The sequence below is a fragment of the Gobio gobio genome (genome assembly GCF_949357685.1).
Source record: "Gobio gobio genome assembly, chromosome: 13".
NCBI classification, from domain to species: domain Eukaryota; kingdom Metazoa; phylum Chordata; class Actinopteri; order Cypriniformes; family Gobionidae; genus Gobio; species Gobio gobio.
The window spans coordinates 10,052,342-10,071,242 of record NC_137106.1 but is presented as its reverse complement, the minus strand read 5'-3'; the positions used below and the strand labels follow the sequence as shown (position 1 = coordinate 10,071,242).

The window sequence follows — 18,901 nt, the reverse complement described above, 5'->3', positions numbered from 1 at the left end:
ATTTGGCACATGGCTATCGCTGTCAGCCATCTTGGATTAATGATGTCATCAAGCAATGAATATTTGGGTTACAAGACAGTAGCCATTGTTAAAATATTGCTGTCAATCTACTGACACTGCCCTCAAGTGGTTTGGAGAGAATTACCAAGATTAATGAACCCTAAATGGAGTTAAATTAACTGTCCCCAAATGTGGACACCATGCATGAAAGGGTTAATGATAATTCATTTTTAAATGATATAACTAGGGCTGTCACGATTATAAAATAATCGTTTGATCGCGATTAATTGGTCTAATCGCGGTCATTACAGGTGATCGTTATTATTGCCCACTATTAGAAGACACAAGGGGGCCCTGTAGTTAGTAGCGGGAAGTTCGGATCATTTTACAGACTCGGATCTTTGAATCTCGTTCAGCAAAATAAAAAAATAAAATAAAAAATTGAGTCATTTCAGCATAACAGGAAGAACGAAAGACTCGGACCCGGCGGAACCCGAACCTCGAAAGATGAACGAATAATTTATCTTTCCGGTTCTGACAGCATAGTCTACTATAGGACTGACAGGAAGAACGAAAGACTCAAACCCGAACTCGAGACTCGAGGGATGAACTAATATTTTCTGTTTCATGTACAGAACCTATGGGATTTTGCGCACACGCGCGGCCAACAAAATGAACGGATCACTCTCTGAGACAACTCGGTAGTCCCGAGTCATATTAAAGAATCATTCGTTCATGAACGACGTACCTGCAGCACTCTACTTCTACCGGTCTCCCTCTGAATTCATTACGCTGAGCATTACGTTCAAATTATATTGCCCTGTTGATTTCTCCATCCTGAGTTAGAGCAGCCCAGTTATTCAACAAAGATGGTTTTAGTTTCAAAGCCGAAAACGACAACGCCAATCAACATGACATCATGACTTTGCTTAAACATACACGCCACTTTCTAAAGCCAAATGGCGTGTTAGCCTATCTGTACGCATTTTGAGCTATCCGCGTGTATGTCTACGCCGTGTGATTCCGCGTGTATGTCTACGCCGTGTGATTCCGCGTGTATGTCTACGCCGTGTGATTCCGCGTGTATGTCTACGCCGTGTGATTCCGCTTGTATGTGTACGCCGAAACCAACCATCATCTCCGCGTGAATGTCTACGCCGTGTGATTCCGCGTGAATGTAAATGGATTTATAAACATACTAAATTATGTTTTTTTTTTTGAAAATGTAAAAATGCAGAATGTTTCTTGTGATGGGTAGGTTTAGGGGCAGTGTGTGTGTGTGTGTGTGTGTGTGTGTGTGTGTGTGTGTGTGTGTGTGTGTGTGTGTGTGTGTGTGATGGGTAGGGGCAGTGTAGGGGGATAGAATGAAACGGCGTTGATAAACACGTTAAAAAGCGATTATGCGTCTTGATAGCACTCCAAAATGGCATAGCGAATTGGCGTGTCATACATAGGTTTCCTTTAATTTCCAAGTTGGCGAGAAAGTAGCCTACATGTGCATATGTGCAACAAGTACTGCTTCTGAAAGAATGTTCAGTACAGCTGGCAACATTGTCACCCCAGTTAGATGCTGTCTTAAGCCAGAAAAAGTCAACATGCTAGTGTTTCTTTCCCGTAATCTACCAAGCCATTAAGGAGCATGATTGTTTTTATTTCAGAATTAGATTTTTATGGCCTGTTCTGTTATGATCATAGTTTATATTTGTGATTCATTGTTTCTGTTATTTACAGAATTTTCAAATTTGTAAAATATATTTATATTTTACTTTAGTTTGGAATGAGATATTGACAGTCCTTTTTGTGTTATGGTAACTTTATGGTGATTGTTTCTATTATTTATACTTTCATATACATTTACATTGTTTCTTTAAATGTACACATTTCTGAAAGATACATATTTTTCATTGATTAAATTACTTTAATATTTAAAGGCTTTAAGTGTATTAATGTGTTATTGCAAGTGACAACTTACAAGGGATTCAATTAAATAATCACAACAATTTGTATGACAATTAATCGACAAAGCCCTAAAACAGACAATTAATCGTCATAATCGCAATTATTTATTGGACAATTAATCGTCAGCCAAATTTCATAATCGTGACAGCCCTAGATATAACTAACCGTCAGTACATTTTATTGTGGTTTATCGTGAAATCGGTAATCGTTCCATCCCTACTCGCAACAATTCTGACTTTATAATATCTCTCAACAATTCTGACTAGTGCTGTAACGATTTGACCAAAAATAAAAACCTCGATTAATTTAACATTTTACCTCGATTACGATTAACGAACGATTATTTTGACTTTTTTTTGGGGGGGCTTTCCATTTTTTGCCCTCATAAGGTTTTTGAGTAAGTTCCTGATAAGGTTTTTATTTCTGTTTGTTGTACATCAGATACAGATAAATTAACACAGTAGGCCTAAATTCTATTTTATTTGAATGCATTAATGAGAGAGTGATTGTGTGTGTGAATTACTCATACCGTTAGCCTGACGTCGTCATACTCAATTCTAGTCAGAATATGAGTCTGATTCTGCTCCGTTGGGCTGTGATTATGGGGCGTGTTTCAACCGAACCAGGAAAGACCTCAATTGGATAGACCTACAACCAATCAGAGCAACGGAGCGACCGAGCGACGCATAACGTTAGTTGTCAAATGTCAACAGAACTCAACTGCACTGTGTTGCCAAGTCCACGGGTTGAAGCGACCGCAATTGTGATATACAGACCCAGGAATGCGAATTTTAGCAGGCAGTCCTTCCAAAATAACACATATTTTACCCCCCAAATGCCTTTTTTCCCGGAGAACCCCCTTGGAAAGCTATTGGGCTTGTTTTTGGCTAGTTTTGAGGAACGTTAGCAATTGGGCGGGTTTGTTGTAAACACTTGGCAACCCTGTCTGCACGCACGCTGGACTAACGTTAGAAGAAAAAGATGAGTGTAAACTAACTTTGCCGGTGTTGTAAAAAAAGAATTTAAGGATACACAGAAGGCTTTTCTCAATGTCAAGGAAGGATCCTCGGAAGCCAGAATTCCGAGGATGCTACGTCATCGACAGCCGTCGAAGGGCTGTTCCAATGTCGAGGATCCTTGGAATTTCAACCAAGGTCTGAGTCCTTCGTTCGAAAAATATGCCATATACAGGAAAGGATGCATACGAGTAGACTTTGCGCACTTCGCGCTCTCAAATCACCCACAATCCTATGCGCGCAGCTTTGCTATCTTGTTCAAAAAATACAAAATATTGGACGTTGGCGGAGTCGGAGCGTTAACGGGGCAATATTTACGTCTTATAACATTTGTTATAACCATAGTAAATATAAGTAAAGTTTAACGTTTAAATGCCAGTACAAATGACTACCGTATTGATATTATACAAATTACGTTATTGATGGCTAACGGACCTTTTCACTGATGTAATGACGCAATGACGTGCACTTGCTAGCCTGTTCCATTAACCTGTTCTCCGAATGCTAAAGAGGAGCCTCGCTTAGCCTCTGAAGGAAGTGACTTGGAAGGACCAGTCCTGCAGAGGAAGTATCCTTGACATTGAGAAACACCGAGAGTACTTACCAACACGATCATCATTTCTGAGAGAAATAGTAAAGGTGAATGCATATATGAACAAGTTCTCCGTTAGGATTAGAACAAATTCAACCCAAGCGGCTTTTGATGACGTGGATGATTACGTTACTGTTGATCATCTGTCCATCATCGTCTAAAGCCCGCCCTGACAATTTCATTGGTCCGAACAGCTTCTGTTCGGGCATAATTACTTCTCTATTGAGCAAGTCCAGACCAAACTGCCCGAGTAAAAATGTTGTGGGCAGGGCTAAGTTCGGCTGGCATCCAGGCTATCATACCGTCTCTATTCATTATGAAGCTGTGGTTTGCACTTACTTCAAAGGTATTACAATACATGCCTATAACGGTTGATTTAAGCTACTTTAGTGACTTTACTTTAGTCACAGGACAATTGACACTGCGTTTCTGCGCTGCTCTCTGTGCGCGATCTTCACGTGATGTGCGAGCTTCTGTCTGAGTGTTCGTTTGTTACAATATATCAGCCATTAGTTCAACATAATACATCTGATGGTCTAAAAATCGCAACAATTCTGACTTCATAATGTCTCTCACAACAATTCTGACTTAATAATATCTCTCGCAACAATTCTGAATTTATAATATCTCTCGCAACAATTCTGAATTTATAATATCTCTCAACAATTCTGAATTTATATATAGCAATTTTGACTTTCTCAGAATGAGAAATATGTGAGAAACTCAGAATTGTGAGATAAAAGGTCGCAAATATCCTTTAAATTATTATTATTAAATTTATTCTGTGGAGGAAACAAGCTTCAATAATAATAATAATTGGGGGTAATACGTTGTAATCAAATAATTCAAGTCAAAAAGTATAGTTTAATAGTACTGAATTAGACTTCATTATAGGTTAGAAAAAAGGGAAATAGATCAGGTAACAATTTCACTCACTCTGTATACCACATATGCAAGGCTTTCATCTGTCATTTAAGATGTCATTTCCTGTTCCTTTTGATCATAGGCTCACTAAAAAGGGCAGTCAAATATATCTAGAAGGGGTGAGAGACAGCAAGGAGTAGATTCTCCTCTTGAATGTCATGGGACTGCTTTGTTTAGGGTTTATTTTCCTGCTAGTTATTAGTAAGTTTATCCTGTTTTTTTTTAAGTCAAACATTTATGTAGAAATCTTATTGATGTTATAGTAGATATAATCAATTGTTTTCTACCCAACAGAATCATTAGGAGCAATAACCATCACTCAGAATGATCAAGTTAGTAAAACTCATCTGATTACCCAACAGGATCAAGCGGTTATTCTCAAATGTAACCATGATGATAGCAGCTATTATTACATGTACTGGTACAGACAGAGAAGTCAAGGTGAACTGTCCCTTATTGCTATTTCTCTGGGGAAAGATTCAGAAGAAACTGTTGCCCCGTTCACAAAACCCAAACACACAATGAAACGTCCTGAGATTAAAGAATCTTCGCTGGAGATCAAGGATCTAGCAGAGGAGGACTCAGGCATTTATTTCTGTGCCTCCAGCATCACACAGCACCTTAACTTAACCAAGCACCTGAACAATAACCCCAAACTGAGCCACAATGATCAGAGAAAAACACACATGATGATAAATGCGGCTGCGTGGGATATCCTATCTTTGATCTCCTTAAAGGTCCTGTTCTTCGTGATCCCATTTTTCAAACTTTAGTTAGTGTGTAATGTTGCTGTTAGAGCATTTATAATACCTGTAAAATTATAAAGCTCAAAGTTCAATGCCAAGCGAGATATTTTATTTAACAGAAGTTCCCTTTCAAAGCCTACAGCGAACGGCTGGTTAGGACTACATCCTGGTATTTCCTGCTTTAATTACGTCAGTAGAGCAGTTTGTCGACTAACCTCCGCCCACAAGAACACGCGAAAAAGGGGGCGTGGTCTTGTTGCTCCCGCGTGGAGAATAGGAAGTGTTGCGTTCGGTTGCGTTCGTATAGTTTGTTTGTTGCCATGTCGTTGAGACGCTGTTATTTTCATCCCGGAGTCAAGTCACCTTTGTTTGGCTTTCCCAGGGACGCTGTACTTAGAGATCATTGAGCGCATGCATCCCCGTTATGGTGAGAGGCGTGACCTTTCCGGTAACGTTCGCTAAGCTGCTGTCGAATCACAACACGGGAGCCGCTGGCACAATCAGAACTCGTTACGTATTTCTGAAGGAGGGACTTCATAGAACAGGGAAATCTTTCAAGCCGTTTTGAGGACAGTGAAAACAGCAGTATACAGATAAGTAAATTGTGTGAAAAATACTGTGTTTTTTTACACGCGAAACATGAACACATGTTATATTGCACACTGTAAACACAATCAAAGCTTCAAAAAAACACGAAAAACGGGACCTTTAATGGTAAAGGGAAATTATTATATTAAATCTAAATATGCACATTGCATGAAAATTATGACTGTATTAGTTCAACTGACTATTAATGTAAAGTAGTTGTAAATTTGAATATCTAGGCAAAATGTATTCACACATTCTTATAAATCAAAATATATACGCATGTAAATATTCTCATTTGCGGCTATTTGAAAAACCCACAAACATGTATGTCACTTCATTTTTATGAAATGTATGCTTAGCTCTTTCAAATAGAGGAGTTTGGGGGAAAATGACATATACTTCTGAAAATAATTATAATAATTACCATACTTTTAATTCCATGAGTGCTAAAATAAAATATAAAAGTTACATTTGCAAGCTCTGAATCGAGTGATAAATGTCGTTGCACAAATATGTATCTACCTTAAATGGATAGTTTACCCAAAAATGAAAATTCGTCATCATTTACCCTCAAGTTGTTCCAAACCTGTATGTGTTTCTTTGTTCTGCTGAAGACAAAATAAAATATTTAGAAGAATGTTTGTAACCAAGCAGTGAGAGCAACCATTGACTACCATAGTATTTTTTTCCCTACTATGGTAGTCAATGGTTGCTATCTCTGCTTGGATACAAACATTCTTCAAAATATCTTATTTTTTGTTCAGCAGAACAAAGAAATGTAAACAGGTTTGGAACAACTTGAGGGTGAGTAAATGACAGAATTTTCATTTTTGGGTGAACTACCCAGATAGCAATGAGTCGGCGGACCACCGGCGGTGATCCGGCGGCTGTAGAAGCGTCAGAATTGCGTAATCGCAAACACGTTTGACGGCGCACCGCCGGCGGCAGCCGCTTTTTAAAAGCGGCAGCCGGCTTCCTACCGCCTTCGTACCGCCGCCGGCCCGCAGGCAAACCGCCGTTCCGCCGCCTTTATACCAGAAGGCGGCCCGGCGGAGGCAAACGCTTTTTTCGAACGATCTGCCTCCGCTTATTGTGTAATAAATAATATATATATTTATTTATTATTCATATATTTGTAACATGCAGTTTATGATGGATAATAATTGAACAAACCAGATAAATTCCCATTTGGCATTTTTATTCCACATTTCAAAGTACATTAACTGTCAATGATACAAGATAATATAAATTAAATATAACAGACAATAAATAAGCTTAAATAGGCCTATAAATAACAAAAAACATTTTTACTAAAGAACCTGCATGTTTCCAATTAAATTTTGGTTTAAAAAAAAAAAAAACAGCCTTACAAGCAAATTATAACACTTACAATATTTGTTAATAACAAATAGGTCAGCTCTGGGATGAAAAGAATTACCATTAAATATTATATCAAATAATGAGGATATTTGGTACCAAAGAATGTGCAGGATACCAAATAAATCGAGGTATAACATCACATTTAACAAGCCATTTCTAACAATAGCATAAATGGTAATAATTTAGAGTAAAGCTCTGGAGAAGAATAGAACAGTAGTAGAACAGAACATTATAACAAGCCTGACTATGGGTTCTCCGGTTTTCCCCGACCTCCAGAATGAGGCAGCGCAAATTGGCTTATCTTCAGTGATTTCTTGTGCGCCTATATAAAGGACAAACAACCTCGCCATCCCATATCTATCCAAGGAGCTGCCTTCAAGGCAGGGTCACAGGGAATAAAAAAAAAGTAATTTCCACAGTGAACAGTGTGGATTGGGTGAGTGTAGCCTGAAACTTCTGGCTTCTTTAGGGGTCTTGATGTTACTGACTGCAGGATAAAGAAAGGGTTCCAGGTGTCAGTAGTCAGCCTAGGTGTAAGAGGTCGGCTGTGGGTCCCTCTCAGCTGTGCGGCGTCTTTTTCCACCTTCACGATCAGATGCTCCTTTCAGGTAACGCATAGCGCTAACCTGGACCGCCTCATCAGTGGCATCCTGGGTTGCCGGGTTCTTCCGGATGGCTCCTGTAGAAAATACAGATCTGTCATTCCATGTGAATGTCATAAGGCCACACACATCTACTTAAATATATAACAAATTTATATATTTATATATATATTACTTTGAACAATGGTCTTCAGGAACATGTCTCTAAAACATGCTTTATCCCCTACACCCGTCCAGGTTGTATTAATGGAAAGGTGATTAGAGAAGATACTCTAAAGCATTCGCCACACGGTTGTCTTTAGGTCCCTCCCACATTTGATTGCCAAAAACCGAAGCTGAAAATACAAAAAAGTGTTACAAATTACATATCTCTGAAGCTTCTCATACATAAATATAAAAATGTGACAGGCTGTGGATTCAGACTGTAGAATATGCAGTGTACAATCTTAAATTTTACTTTTTAGATTACCCTACAGCATTATAAACAAAATCAGCACACTTACTGGAGCTCTTTATCCTGCCTCAAACTGTTGTCAAGCAACGCCAAATGGGTTGTCTAGGGGGAGTAACAGACCCCCTGGCAGGGATAACTCTCCAAAAGACACATTGGCACTGAAATGTTGCAGCATAGTGTCCATTTTGTTGTCCATGCTATGCACAACATCGCCAAACTCTCCAAGACGTCGCAGCATTAGGGTCTGATCTGCACCTACAGGGGTTCACAGAATAAAAGAATAAAGCAGTCAGTCCTGGTCCCTCAACTACTAAACTATGACATTTACAACTAGGTCTACTACATGTACAGGTGGCCCCAGTGGGAATTAAACCAACAACCACAGGTGTTGTTTGCAAGTTGTACCTGATTGCCCAGTACGAGCAAACGTCGTCAACATTGTCCCAACTTGCTTCACCTGCTCATGAAGTGAGCCGCTGTCATCCGAAGCTACAAAATGAAAGGCATTTGGTAATTTTGGACCTACATCACAGTCAAAAAAGTAAAATTTAAGAAAGAGTGCATGTTCTCACCTGCTCGTGCATTGCTTTCCCTCAGGGCTTGGTTCTCATTCTGGAAATCTACATAAAAAATATTTTATTTTAATTATATATATATATATATATATATATATATATATATATATATATATATATATATATATATATATATATATATATATAACAACAACTACAGGCACAATTTTCCATACTGTTAAAGTTTCCAACATCTGCAATTTCCTGCTTGTCCATCTCAACTCCTTTCAATATTCTTCTCCTTATAGCCCAGTAACTAGACATTGTGACTAACAATTTATTTACCTTGAAAGCCGAAACGATTGTCCAACAATAGGTCTCTTGGATGAAGATAACCGATTGTGCTCTGGTCAAGGTATCTGCAAGAAAATGTGAACAAAACCGCATTGTTAACGTTAAATACAGAATATACAGTAGCTATGCTGTGGGGGGAAAAACTGGTCAGCCAAATGTGGAACAGTAAAATGTATTCATTCAGTGTAGTGATTCAAGTAAACTGCATTGTCCTCAAACATAATAAGTACAGCAGTTCAGAGAAATAACTCATAAATGACCTTAAATGCTAGAAGAACAGTAGCAACACAGCACATGTTAGCTAACACTTGCTAAAACTGACCTAACGTTAGCAGCATGCTTGTTCGGACTAACAAAATAATTTAAATAACCTATATACATCATTCTGTTTTGTTAGAAAACACCAAAAGTTAAACTTAAGTCTTTCTAGATGTAAAGCTTTGGCTAACTTACCTACAGTAGCTAGATACATTTTAACATGTAGAACATGCTTGAACTCAGTGTGTAAAAAAGGCGAAACAGCACGTGTTAGCTAACACTGTGTATTGTGCACTATATCAGCGTGCGTGTCTGAACAAACTAATTAAAACAACCTACCGGTATATACATCAAAAATGAACATAATATTGTGTGACACAAAAAGGAAACATGTACTTACTTAAACGCTCGTAGTCGAGGATATTTTCTGATCTCCTCTCTTCAAATACTAAAACCATGTGATGAGCGGCCACTGTTGGTAAATCTGTATGTTTTACCGGTTTGTCTTCCGTCTTTTTTAAGTATACTGCCCCTCTCGGCCGGTGGAGGTACTTCTCTGTTTTTTTTTATTTTATTTTTATTTAAATTAGTACATGTATAGACAAGTACAATACAAAAAGTACAATGAGAGAAAAATAAAAATAATAAAGCATTGTGGTACAGTTCCGAATATGTAGAACAAAGAATAACAACAAATGTAACACTGTATATAAAATAAATAATAAAAATAAGAATTCTGAGATAGAAAATACTTTATAATATTAAGGCAGTCACATGAAATTGAAAAGCTTTCAGGTTTCTGTTTTTGTAAGCTTTTTGTTTTGCGACCTCATGTTTGAGAGGGTTTCAAATATTGTAAAAATCAGCTTTATAAGAGGTAATATTAGAGGGCTTCTTTTGAGTTATTCTTGTCTTATGAATGTAGAATTTTTCCTAAATAATTAATAATATATTTTTGTTTTTCAGAAAAATATGGGTTTTGAAAACAAAGTAAAATGTCATGAAGTTAGTTCTAATTTTTTGTCATGTCTATTTTAAAGTCAGTCCAAAAAGAAATAGAAAAAAGGCCAATACAAAAATAAGTGTTATCCTAAAATGAACTTTCAAACTTTCTTAACCCTCCTATTATGCTAAAAAAAAAAAAAGTATTAGCCTACATCCATTATGGGTCAAATTGACCAACACTGTTTAAACACACTCGACATGCAAATAATCAAGTGAAAATTTAAATGTAATTTCCTAAACCTAACCTTATCATGGAATCAAGAGTCAAGAATCTGTTATAAACCCTAATGGCTTTGGAGCAAAAAAAAACTAATATTTGATATAATTCACATATAGGCTATTATGATTTTATAATCGCTTCAAATGTGAGAACTAGTTAAAATGCTGTCAGTTCCACTCTATTTCCCAACAAGCCAAACATAGCCAACGTGGCTGGTCGAATTTGAGAGTAGAAATCCTTGTATTTCACAGCGGCTTGCCGCCAGCCGGCCGCGGTCCATTAGGCGGAGGCAATCGCCAGAGAAAATGAAGCCGGCGGCCCGCCGGCTAGTCGGCCGCGGCATCTCGCAAGAAATGGGAGTGACGTATTCGGCGGCAAACGTTTCATCACCGCCAGCGGGACGCACCTATAGCCGACAGCTTAGGGCCGGCGGCAAAAAGAAGCCGTGCCGATATTTTTTGCTATCTGGGTATCCCTTTAAATTGAAGGCACACTGGCACACTATATAACGTTAGAAACAAAACTGCATGCATTTTTGCGAAATAACGTTATTTTGGCTGTGTTTAGGTTCTACGTGCCTGTGGGAATAAATATGCTTCTTTCTCATAACTAAAAAAAAAGAGATAAATGATACTACTGTTTAGAAAACATTCACTACAAGGCTTAAGAGATATAAACAGAGATGGAAATTATCTCAAGCTGATTAGCTGAAGACGTCACTGCTTTACTCATTAATAAATACTTGAAAATAAATTCCAACACAGCGCTACAACAACCATAATGAAATGACCCTTCACAACAGATAATACATTACAATCAACTCTGTTAGAGAACGACATGGCAGTTTATCTGTTCAATGCATTATCTAACTCACCTGTTGAGAACGGCATCATCTCTGCGTCGCCTTCACAACATTTCAAATCCCTTTCTCGACATCTCCGAAAAAGCCCAGCCATTCTTGTTTTATTTGCCAGCACACTCTCCTCTGGTCATTCCCAAGAGGTTTGTGATTTAACAGCTCCTTGTCAAGTTCCCCCACTGTTCGTGACAACTAACTAATTACCTGTGCCATTCCCGCACCAGGCCCAAGTGTGCCGCCGCACATGTCCTGAAAACCTTCGTTCGCCCCCAGGTGGCTGGATGCAGTATGGCGCATAAACCCCGCCCTCTCCATGTAATCGAATGGGACGTGAGACAAACTAAACAATCAAATTACACTTCAAATTTTAGGTAGTGACGCTTCTGTCATTTTAGGTAGTTTTTAGCACGCGGATGTAAGTTAAAAGTTGCTTTTAGTTAGTTATTTCATTATATCACTGAGACACCAACTGACATTATTCGTTAAAGGGATAGGCTACTCCACCGTTTTTTCATATTAAACTATGTTATTATGATGGTAAATTGATGCCTTAAAGCTACACTGTGTAACTTTTTTTGTCTATTCTTAGCTAAAAACACTTAGTTCTTTCAAAAATATATGTGCTCATTAATGTATATTTACTTCTTTCAAGTAATAAAGTATTCTCGTAAGTTTATAATATGCCATTGAAAATACATAAGGTAATGGGATCTAACGGTGGTCGCCATGTTGCCCCTCCATCTTGAAAGTACATTAGCCAAAGAGGGACATACCCGTAAATTCAAGCTTCGCCTTTCGCGTTTTAACCGGTTTTAACACTGTGCTCGTCAACTTGTTCAGACTTGTCTGGTGCATGCGCAGAGAGTTTTCATCTCAGCAGCTCCAGTAACAGAGTTATACGGAGTTTTCCTGGCTTGTTTATTCCTCAAAAGTCTGTTTTTCCTTGTGTGGTATTTCTGTGCGTTAATAACTCCGTAAGTAATAATAGTTATTGTCATTGTGGATGTGTTTCAGAGTGTGTCATGGCGTAATTCAGTTGATGTTACCTCAGAAGTATTTTTGTGTCAACATACAATAGCGTAATGCTCACCTATTTGAATAGTCATTCAGTTATTAACAATGTTTATTCGTTTATAGAAAATATTTGCTTGTAATGTATGTTGATGGAAATATGTATCATGTCTGATCGGCATATTAACACTTGTTATACAGAGCTAAACCTGCGCACACACTTTTGTAATCCGACACCGCTTGTTAACAGCAGCAGCGGCAGCTCCGCTCCTTTTAATGCAGCTGCATTTAGCGCCTATATGTGGTACAATAAGCTCTGGTTTACGGTTACATTATACAAATGTAACTTATAAGTATAGTTATACAGTTCTTAACTGTGTATATTCTGTCATGTCATTATCATGTATATTTACCATCCTAATTTGTTCTCTCACAGAAACCACATTTATGTACATATCCATGCAAACCTGTTTATGCCTTGCAATTGGATGACTGAATAAACATTACTATCATCAAAGTTCACTCTGGATTAGCTGCAGTTCTTTCAAGCCGAATAATTAGGCCAGTTGAGTTCCAACCATCCCACTGCGCACAGAATATCCCACAGGCACCGTGTCCAATGTGGACGAGGTCGAACTGGAAGCCATATTAATCTTGGACTAAATCGGCCACCGTAGGAGTTAAAACGAAATCGGAATTGAACAGAACAGAAACTAAAATTCACTGGATGGTCATATACATGTTCACCACTAGATGGGGGAAAATATCACACAGTGTAGCTTTAAAGAATCACAAGAGCAGGGTTAGATTTGTGAAAGTGTACATAAGATTGCAAGCGTAAATTAAATTTGTATGCGCAAGATTAGTTTTGTAAAGGTGTAAATTGCCTTTCAAGTGTAAGAAAAAAATATTTGCAGCATTTTACTGTTATTCGTAAGTGTAATTCATGTATTGTGAAACTGCAGCTTCATGTTAACGCAAAATAAACATGATCTGTATTCTTCTGACATTTTTCTGTGCTAAGACTTTTGACATGTATCTTTCGCCAAGATACGACCAAAATCATTGCACGACTGTGAACATCGATTTGCAAGCGAAAACATCAGAGTCAGGAACTGCAAACCAGATTGACCGTGTAAAACCAACCTTGGTGTAAAAAATATAAACTGCTGCAAATGTCTAAATGACTTGTTGTGAAAGTAAGGCAAAAAAGTTCCTGAAAGAAACCGATTTGTACAGTTCCGTCTTTCTTTTAGCTGCGCTTAAAGTTTTGGCACAATTCTCTCACTTGCTCAGTTTTGCGAGCTCGAGGAGGAAGGCGGGTCCACCTTCTTCTGTAGCCAATCAAATGAGCTGCTCGCTGACTCTGGATTTATCCTTATCTGATTGGTTCAATAAAGACCCCAGATGCCAGAACACATCTTATTTGGCTAAAGGCCTGTACACACCGGGACGAATATCGCGGGCGCTTATCGCCAGCGTTTTTCGTGACGTTTTTCGGCGCGTCTTGTGTGTTCACACCCAAGCGATTTTCACTGGCGCTGCGCCGAGTGAACGTGCACATTCAATAGATGCGCTTCCGGTACACAAGATGGTGCTGCGGCACTTTAAGCCTCTGACACTCGCTTGTCACACAGAAGGAGAAGAGAGACCGTATTTACGTGCTTGCCAAAACCATAGACATATTATGTATATGGACAAAACCATTCACACACTTTTTGCTAACTGGCAAGCAGCATTAGCAGTTCATCTTCTTCTTTGTCTTCTTACTACTTCTTCGTCGTATCAATGTGTGCTCGGCAAGAGCGTTTTGTGCTTGAGCGCCACCAAGTCGTGTTTTACTGTCACTTCAGCAGCTCCAGGCACGTGAACAAAAGCGCCCGATCTCATTGGTCGGCCAGTTTTTTACGCACCGCGTCAAAATAAAAAAACGAACCCGAGGCGTTTTTAAAAAAATGACGCTTTTACGCCTGGCGTTTTGCGCGTCGGTGTGAACACTCACATTGGCGCCCATTGTTTAGTCCCGAGGCGTTAAACGTCGGCAATAAACGCGTGCGAAAATCGTCCCGGTGTGAACAGGCCTTAAGAATCGTTCTCACTGCCGAAATTGTACTTTTAATGCACACATACATACGATTCTTTAAGGCATCAATGTACCTTCATATGTTATTCCCTTAACTAAGACGAGTCTCGTCTCAGTGCGTGCACTTAATCGCTCTGATGCGCGGTGACATTTTGATAGCACTTAGCTTAGCCCACTAAGCCCAGTTCATTCATTAGGTACCAAAAAGAGATCAAGTTAGAAGCGACCAAACACCTCCACGTTTTCCCTATTTAAATACAGTTACACGAATAGTTGAACGACCAAGTATGGTGACACAAAATAAAACGTGGCGCTTTTCTAAGCGGATTAAAAAGAGTGACTATAATGTATAGCGGAATAGCACTTTTGAGAGAGTACTTCGACTCACGCAGAGAAAAATCCTGTTCATCCTGAAAGGTTGTATTATATTTTGTAATTGTATTACTTTTTATTATTATTATTATTATTATTATTATTATTATTATTATTATTATTATTATTATTATTATTATTATTATTATTATTATTATTATATGTTTCCTGAGGAGTACTTATATTGTTAGTATGAATTTAACATCACAAAATGTCATAATTTAGAAATAAAAGGCATTTTTTCTATTTTGATATTAGCCCTCTGGCTTGAAAGCTCTGTTTGAAGGGGCGTGTCTGCTGTGAGACTTCAGTGTAAACGCCCACTCTTGTGATTGGCTGACATCTTTGCATTTGAAATGAGTATTAGATTATGTGGCGGAGGGGGCGTGGTTTAGCGAGGTCTGCAATCGCTGCCAGAGAGAGAGACGGACTGCATGTGGACCAGAGAGACGGAGAGCTGGAGAAAGATTGCTGAGAAAGTTTTATTGTACCGAGTTGTTGAGAGCACTGTGAGCGCAAGTTTATTTTGTTTGTATCTGAGCGTCTTCTTCTAACCCGGTCTTCTTCCTCCTCGCGACGTGTGATTGACAGATCCGAACATTATAAAGAGAGTGTTCTTTGATCGCTCTCTGTAGTCATTTAAATAACAGATTTGTTTCATGCTACTAAGAGTAACAATGTGAAGTTTATCGTTTAACGGTAGTCACTGGCTTGATTCACTGATGCATACAGTATTAAACGATTTAGAAAGAAAGTCTGCGCGAACTTGAATGATTAGCTACACATCAGAAATCACTGATCACAGATCAGGCATTAATGAACACTGTTACTCACTGTTTGTGGCGGTGCTGTCGAATCCATATGGTAAAAGCCTGTTTGTAAAGCCTGTGCTGACCATAGACCGTAAAAAAATACGGACGACGCGACTTCATTGACTTCCGCTGACCATAGTTGAAGCTTTCGTAGGCCCGCACACGGCGCTGACATCTTGGGACCGAGTCTGCGCAGTAGCGATCTCGGGACCGGAGTTGCGCAGTAGAGAGCGGGAAGTAGAGGCGCGATTATCAAAAGGCCGCCCACATTCTCGCAGATGCAGAACAATTCATTATGTTGGTGTGAAATAAACAGTTATGTAAATGTAGAAATTAAAGCTAAAGCTCCAATCTCCTCCCAAAAATCCCGAAAAAAGTCCGTTTGTGCCTCAGTGACAACTTCACTCAGAGAAGCCGTCAATCTCAGCTGTCAATCATAACGTCACACCCCCCGTTTTTATAGGATCAAATAACTCACTAAAACTAAACTTATTTAAAAAAACGAACACTTGAAATGAAATTATTGTAATAAAAACTGCCTAAAATGACAGAAACCATCTTTAGGAAACAATTATTTGAAGTGTAATTGAATTGTTTAGTGTGTCTCGCATCCATTCAAATACATGGAGGGGTGGGGTTTAGGAGCTATACTGGGATTGGCCACAGGGGGGCGATCGAGGCGCGGAAGCTTCAATTTCTGACAGGAGCACTACAGGCTTGGTGCTGACATTGCGAGTGAAATAAACGGAATCCATTTTCTCCAAATTCTCTGGGCGGGCAAAGCTGAGGAAGGGGATGTAACCGTTCCCCGTATGATGACATACAGGGAAGATTCCAGATCGGCTCGTCTGAGCTCCCATTTTCTCAAAGGCAGAGAAGGAAACCCAGAACTCGGTTTACACCCATCAAAATTTCTAGCCACTTGGGGGCCATAAACAGGCTAGGGGAACTCATATTAATGTTAAAAAAAAAAAAATTTCATGCCATGGAACCTTTAATTATAAACCAAAAAAAGTTACACAGAGTATCTTTAATATAAAGCAAAATATAACAAATATTTTTAGAGTTAAACATTTTTACATTTATAACATTTGGCATTAAATTGAATCTTGATGACATCTTTTTCTCCTGACTGCTATCCATCACTCTGTTTTTCTCTTTTGGAAAGTCATGAAAATATAATAGTTTCTTTTTTTCTCTCTCTTTGCTGTTGGAAAGCAAAGCTCTCAAATGAATTGTGTTTTTGATGTGTCTGAATGATTTAATTAAGTACTCAAAAAGACGGTCATTTGATGCCATCTGCTTGCGCAAAAAAATGAAACCTGCAGAAAGGGGAACTGAAAAATCCCTGCCACTATATCCTAATACACAGACAGACTGCACACAATAAACAGATCCCAGTGCTTATATCAGTGGACTAAATATCTGCTCTCTCAGAAAGCTTTACATATTCAAAGTGACTTTATATAATCAGATGCACATTATTCAGGTTAACAATTGTATTTTCAGATTTCTAACTTTCTTTTTCAATGGTGTTTTTTTTTCTTCTTTCAAATTAGTATATTTAATTTTTTTTAAAGTAACTACCCAAACCATTTTTGCAATTTCATTAATAAAATGTCATACAGGAGAGCTCTTGATCACACAAGCCCTAACAGCTTGGCTTTGGAGATCACAGATAAATCATTTGCAGTCTTATCTCTGGATCTGCACACAGACATGTGTTCATAACCCATAGAAAACAGATGCATATGATTATAGTTCATTAAATATTTCTTGTGTTTTAATCCCACGCATTCTACCATTAATGCAGACGTCTTTCAGAAGAGCAGCACAGTTTAATATGAATTAATCATCGTCTGGATTAAAGATCATCTGCTGACCTCTGCAGGATGATATGAGTAACTTTAGGACTGTTTTATACTGTATTATACAGCAGCAGATGACATGAGATCTTGATGTATTCCCACACTTCGCCCTATAATCTCTGATTATGTGATCACAAGCAATAAAGATGTTTAAATGTTGCTCTTGCTTTACTTCTGATTTGTTTAGCATTTGTCTTATTGCTAGATTGGACAAAGTTATCATTACTTTACTATATTATATAGGCTATAAGGATTCTGTTACCACTGAGAGAAAGAGTCACTAAAACACACTATTCCATTTTATAATTCTTTAAAGGATAATGTAGGTAATGTTTAGAAAGATTGAGATCTTTTAAAATGGCACTATGACTGAAAATAATGTTATCAATGAACAGTTATGGTACGCAATATGATATCAATGAGGAAAACAATTTTTGTGGTGTTTTTCCTGCTTAAAATTGGATACTATGACAATATCAATAAAATTTTCCAAAAAATTGTTGTTTATTTAGTTTTTAAAAGTTTGTTGCCTTGTACCGACTTTGTACCACAATGGACAAATTGAAAGATTTGACAATTTCATGTAAAAAAAAAAATATATATAATTATTGAAAACATCAATTTCTTTAACCAGACACTTGAACAAACACATGAATCCAGTTTTTAATGTAATACAAATTTCATATTTAATAAAAAGTAACATTTGAAATTCAGCTGTTGCTCTCAGGCAACATTACCATCGTGGAACACAAGTATAACCAAACCATCATATCAAGTTTTCATATCCATCTTCTTCATCCTCTTCTCCTTCTTCGCTCTCACCCTCACCCTTGTCACTATGACCTCATCTTCCTCATCAAAGTACAACACCTCATCCTCACCCTCATCAACTGCAGTTGTGTTTTTATACCTTTTTTGTGCAATAGAAAATGTGCAGATCATAATATGTGCAATTACAGTATGTGCATTACTATAAATGCATTACAAAATCATAAAAAAATGCTAATATATTTAGAGAATTTTAGCTCTTTTCCTTACAAATATAATATATTTGTATCCACCCTAGTATGTCTGTTATGGCCTTATGCGATTCCATTATGGTACAATGTTGCCTTGAGGCAACACACAGTTTTTTGCTATTTACTCTAAAATATTTGATGATAAAGAATGTAAAGTTCTTGAAAAAACATCTTTACTTACCAGTGAAGGTGACTCATTTTTTGTGGGTGATTAACTGGACGCAAATTAGTGAAAAATGCACTTTTCATTGAAGAAAATATGGA

General features: G+C 38.0%; 1 long non-coding RNA gene across 2 annotated transcripts; it reads right to left on the bottom strand.

Moving 5' to 3' along the window:
• Positions 1 to 7,008: 7,008 nt before the first annotated feature.
• LOC307136117 lies at positions 7,009 to 9,898 on the bottom strand. 2 transcript variants are annotated; one of them, XR_013817735.1, is made up of 7 exons: positions 9,789 to 9,898; positions 9,122 to 9,195; positions 8,834 to 8,881; positions 8,667 to 8,750; positions 8,311 to 8,516; positions 7,983 to 8,142; positions 7,009 to 7,884 (listed from the first exon to the last, which is right to left on the bottom strand). It is a non-coding gene; the product is annotated as an uncharacterized lncRNA (long non-coding RNA). The 2 variants fall into 2 exon arrangements; XR_013817736.1 differs by lacking the exon at positions 9,789 to 9,898 and having other exon boundaries at positions 9,122 to 9,503.
• Positions 9,899 to 18,901: the final 9,003 nt, after the last annotated feature.